At 37.2% G+C, this 6,000-nt stretch overlaps 1 protein-coding gene across 3 annotated transcripts in view; it reads right to left on the bottom strand.

Moving 5' to 3' along the window:
- rhbdf1a (rhomboid 5 homolog 1a (Drosophila)) overlaps positions 1-2,211 on the bottom strand; it is a 55,260-nt gene extending 53,049 nt beyond the window's left edge. For 2 of the 3 annotated variants that reach the window (XM_073856998.1, XM_073856997.1), the window contains exon 1: positions 1,795-2,211. The gene's annotated coding sequence lies outside the window, so the exon portion shown is untranslated. The remainder of the gene's footprint in view (positions 1-1,794) is intronic. The other variant, XM_073857000.1, reaches the window with a different exon arrangement.
- Positions 2,212-6,000: the final 3,789 nt, after the last annotated feature.

Consider the following 6,000-nt stretch of genomic DNA (forward strand, 5'->3'; position numbering starts at 1 on the left):
AGTTCCATTCCCATTCAAACCTTTCTAGTTGCTGCTCTGGGACACTCAGCTCTTTTATAATAAACCTTGAGACCGTAATTAACTTACACAGAAGTGCTTTTATGGTCTACTAGGTTTTTTATGTGCTGATTTCATGACATGGGTTAAATCTGCATGGGAACTCAGGCTTATGTATAACATTTTATATATCACAAACGCCGCCTCCCTGTCTGAACTCCCACTGGTACTCACATTCACTGCTCATTTACCAATGACTGCTGTCGATCATGCTGCTGGAACTGATAACTTTTATTGCAAATGAACAATTTAACACATGAATCAGTGTAATAATACAAAAACTATATAGAGTTACAAAGTTTCAGCAATTGCTAAAAAGCATACCTGCCAAAACAAGGAGATAATTGTAATGAAAGCGATCCATTCTTGGCTAGACAGGCAGACATTCAGTCAGACAGACAAACACACACTACCTTGTGACTCATTAACACATGACAACTCGTCTCCATTTCTTCTAGCCACCTGCAGCACCTGTCCACTTGAGAACCAACCGTACCTCTGTACAGTGTCGACCTAAAGCCCAGTTGGAGCGCACCTGCGACGCATAATGCTAACAGTCAATTGAAGCCGTTCTTTATCTGGCTTGTTACATCATCTTGAATGATGATCCCCTGAATGGGATAATGTTTCGAAGCACCACAAACACAAGCTGGAGTGGGACGTGGAGATGGGCCAGGGCCGCTTCATAACTGCGTTCAACGCAAACTCAATTTATCACTAGTTAGAATAGAAACTGTCACTCTCCGAATAAAATAAGACTGTTTGTATTTTTGACAACTCTTGTATACGTGCATGTAAAACACAGATTAGGTTTCACAGTGGTACTGATTTAGGCCAGTTAATGCCTCTTCAAAATAAATAAGCATGGCCTCACTGAAGCCACACAAAATGCCTACATGACAAACAAGGCGGCTGAAGTTTTTAAAGGCCGCATAAATGTGAACTGATAAAAAATTTTTGGCCAAGGAATTCACCATCTGCATTAAGTAATAAAAATTGTGCAATAAAAGTAGATAAACACATACTGTGTATTTTCCGAAACCTTAAGGAAGTACGTAAACAAAAATCCCGACTGAAAAACTCAATGACTGACTGAACAGCAAGACATCAATATGGTGTAATATTGCAATGGACAGTGCAAAAATGAATTGAGTATTGCATTACCCAAGGCTGCTCAATACAGTATGGGTGTAAATAGGCTAATAAATGTAATATGCAAGGCACTATAAATATTCAAGACAAAATTGGGCTCTCTGAATACATATGCAAGCATAGCGGCATTTGAACACACACACACTATACCTGTAAAACGCAATAGGTTTGCAATATACCATACCACGATTAAGCTAATTTCACTGTGTTAAATGCAATGAGTGTATGCAGTCGTAAACACGGAACGGCGCGCGCCTCTACGAGACACTAACGTCTCGTGATTTAAAAAAAAAACATCGCTACGATCAAGTTAAAGTTCGGCTATGTATGGTATGCCTTAAGAACCATAAAATAATTTGGAGTTAGTACGGACACAGTTATATGCTACTAACGTTACATATCAAATGACCAGGAAACCGTATATTTTCGTACGTTACATACGATACATATGTATGACAGATGGGTGCATAGTTTCATTCTCGCGAAGCTCTGCGGTAAATTACACCGGTATGTTCGCAGCATTGTCATACATTAATAACCCACAGAACGAAAACTAAAAATGAAACCTTACGAAAGAGTACATACCCTTATACAAGTCACGAGCACTTTCGCAGTCGACGGGAAAAGGTTGATATCTCCAGATCCGTGCTGATAACCGATGCTGTATATATTTATTGCATTTCGTCCAGGAGGGCAGTGTACGCAAGCAAACGAATGTACAGCTGCAGATGTCAAACTATCTCAGGCTTTGGGCTTTCGATGATAAAATCCAACGTTAAGACATTACACAGCAGACCGATGTGTGTTTCCCACGCAGCGGCGAGTACATTCCCACGCACTCACGACACAGAGAGCTACCAGCTCGGGTAACTTTAGTTTTGGTCTGCCGGTAATACAGTTTCACAGACTGCGAGCCCCGCCCGTAACGACCGAGAGTCGGTCAAGTGCGTGGCCGATTGGTGCGCGCACACACACGTTGGGAGGCGCGGAGACTCTGCGCGCGTGTGTGCGCGTAGACGTGACTAAGCAGGGAAGTCGAGTATGGTTTGTTAAAGACACAGTCGCCTTTTTAAATTTTTCACATTACACTTTGTGAGTTTATCCAAACTACGAATAAAGTCGTGAGATATTGTTTATGACCATTTTTATTTGGTTGCTTAATAGGGGCGCAATATAATCTCACAAGTAAGTATAGTAAACGATAATCGTAATATACTGTAGTATATAGTAAGTATAATACATTAATATATAATAATAATTTATAGTACAGTATTCTGTAGTATTAACTAGTGCATTGATTATTTGTAGCCAATACTGTAGTACACTTTACTGTAAGGTTCAAAAGACTAGCTATTTTACCACAAGTTAAATACTAATATATTTTTTCATGTGAGATAAACTAATGTTTTCATAAACAGTAACAAAGAAAGTCATTTAGTTAAGGCGTGTTTGTCAGGCTTTTAGGGGGTGTAGATGAGCTCATGATAAGAAGTTTATAAACCACATGATATGACACAATTGCAGGACAATGTGGTAAGTTTCTTCCTTTTTCTATGAATAACATACTAGCAGTTAGTACTGTTCTACTAATAAGGAATAACTGATGACAGGCCATTGGATTATAAGAAAATAACGCACACACAAGGTGGCAATGCGCAGAGGGCCGTTACATCGTGGGTGTGCATTATTTCCAAATAATTCAAAGGACCGGAGTCAATTATTCCTCTTATACCACAGTTACCAAAAATATGGCTCTGGTGCCCATTTTTAAAACAAGTAAGGTGTGTGGTTTACTGAAAAATAATATCATTATAATATAAATAATATAATCATAATACAGCATTCAACAGGACCGTGGTATAAGTATGTTTATACCACGGGGCTGTTGAATGCTTGATTCTGATTGGCTGAGAAATGTTCCATGAGCGTTGATTATTTTTCAATAATTGCACACCTAACCCTTAAAATGTCTTAAAAATAGGCACCAGGGGGCGTATTACAGAAACTTTCTATCTTAGGTCTTAACTTAAGATATGATGTGTTAAGTTAAGATTTTACACAAATTCATATTACAGAAGCAAATCTTAAGTTGATTTAGGATTCTTATCTTATTTCACCAAATCTTATCTCATCTCTAGTTAGGAAATCCTAAATCGCTTAATCATGTTCGGCTATCAATTGTCATGTCTGTTACAAGCAACCAGCAATGCGTGAGCTGCTGCTACAGTAAACAAAAGAATTGTCCTTTTAATTTCAATGGGACAGAAAAATACATTTTATTAAATTCATTGTAATTATAGTCTGTGTTTTTTGTATTAGTGTTTTAGCACATCATCTATCAGTTACCATTCAATTTAAACATTTAGCAAATGTGATTTACAAAAATGAGAAAACTATTCTTCCTAAGTGCTAGGATACTATTGTACATTTCAACACTTGATTGACATGAGAAGAAGTAGATGCTGAGTGAAGTGTGTACTGTATTCACGGATAAGATAACTTAACTGTTGTTTAATAATGAGGGATGACAGAAATTGAAAGATCGCTCCACTAGTGAGAAACATTGTGATTATTTAAATGTGTGAAGGTAAAAAACATTCAAAGAGTAATCCAAAAACAAACATTGCTGTTTTTCATCCTGCACTTTGTTATAAATGTAATGTCATTCTCCCGCAGCTCTATCATAATGTGATTGTTTCAGCTGGCTATCATTAAAGTTTTAAGTTAGGACAGCTGTGAGGCTACCCTAAAGTTAAGACCGTTTTTAGGATGTTTTGTCAAGTTAGGATGCTTCTGTAATACCACTTTCCTATCTGCAGTTAAGAAAAGATAATGCATTTAGGAACGTCATTCTGTAATAGCTTTTGTCTTAAATGAGGTCCTAACTGAAATGACCATGGTTACCAAACAGTTAAGATAAGATTTTAAAGTTAGGACTTTTCTGTAATATGCCCCCAGAGCCATATTTTTGGTAACCGTGGTATAAGCGGAATAATTGACTCTGGTCCTTTGAATTATTTGAAAATAATGCACACCCGCAGTGCATTACCACCTTGGGTGTGCATTATTTTCTAATAATTCAACAGCCCTTCGTCAATTATTCCTTACATAACATACTGTGCTCAGCATACACAATGTCTGCATGAACACAGCACATATTCTGAGCGCACTTACCAAAATTTCCCCAGCACCTTGAATTCAAGTAAATACATACTTTGGTGACTACTAGGTAATAATGGACTGTCAGGTAGGAGTGCCCATAGATATATATATAGACCGTTTCAGCAGTAACAACAAGCGGCTGCATGTAGCTTCCGGTAAACTCCGCTAAGAATAAATAACAACAAAGTTCTTTAAACGTAGTTTATTTATATAACAATCAAAAAAACAACACTTAGATTACCTAGGAAACCAAAACATTTGTTATTTTCGACGAGGCATTTGTTCAAGAGATCAGTTTAGCAACTAGTCAGAGCATTAAAAAAACGTATCACCTGCTTCCAATAAAACCGTATATATAAAGGCTAAATGTATCGCCTGCGCTGCTGGCCAATTGAGTGGAACGTCCGCATTTGGCGGCCATCTTACTACAGGGTGCTCGCTCACTTGTAGCATTGTGTTTTAATGATGCATGTACTTTTAAATGACCAACTTGCTTAATTTTCTACAGATTTTCAAACGGTTTGGTTTGTTATAAACATCAAAGATGTACCTATGACACTGCTTACTTAAACTAAAAAAAAATAATTCATGAAACATGTTAAAGCATCCAGAATTATAGCCACGTTAATAACGTTTGTAAGAAACCAAACCGTTTGAAAATTGGTAGCAAGTTATGGTCAATTTAAAGTACATGCATCATTAAAACACATGCTATGAGTAAGCGAGCGCCCTGTGGTAAGATGGCCGACAGGTGATGACGTTAGAGACTCCGCTGTATCACATCTAGCCTTTATACATGGGAGTGCCTATCAGAGGGCCCTATCCAAAAATAACACCCTCTGACCTCGTGGCCCTACTTTACCATGTGCAGTAAAGGATGAATTGACCGTGCACAGCAGCCTCCTTAAACATACAATGACAAATAGTACACACTATTGCTGTCAGGAGAAGACTAGAATTTTGGAAAAGGGCCATACTGTATCCCACAATCCAGTGCCTTTCATTTCCAGTGTGATGAATGAACCGGTAATATCAGCCATGCTGGTTTTTAACATCTCCTACTAAGCTCATTATTTGATCCGACTTCCAGGAGCTGTAGGAAATGACAGAAAATGGGATTTTCTTTAAAACAAAACTGATCACTGGAAGGCAATAAAGATTGTTTATGTTTGTTGTTGCATTCTATGGATTCATATGTTATTTATTTTTTAAATAGTAAGCACTGTACAGTGTGTACTACACAGTATGCTCTTCCTTTCTGAAGATAGCCTATAGCCACAACTGCTATTTTCTGCTTTAGTTTTATTTCAGGCATCCATCCAAACTCATTTACAAGTCTAATACATTGTTTGTGCAGTTTAATGGTGCTGTATGTTACGTTGTTACTAACATAACTTCACTAAGAGTTTTTCATAAAGTCTTAAAGCATTGTAAAACTGTAACTGTAATGTACAGTAACAACTGTACATTTCAAAAACAAAATTAAAAAGAAAAACAAAACAAAAGTCTAGAAACGTACTGTTCCCACTTTCATGTTAAAATGCACCATGCACTGGCAGCATTATTACTGTAGTTTTATTGAAGTGATGTTATTATTATTTTAAATGATTAAAGCTATCTTTTTCCTCT

The sequence above is a fragment of the Misgurnus anguillicaudatus genome, chromosome 19, assembly GCF_027580225.2.
Source record: "Misgurnus anguillicaudatus chromosome 19, ASM2758022v2, whole genome shotgun sequence".
Classification (NCBI taxonomy): Eukaryota; Metazoa; Chordata; class Actinopteri; order Cypriniformes; family Cobitidae; genus Misgurnus; species Misgurnus anguillicaudatus.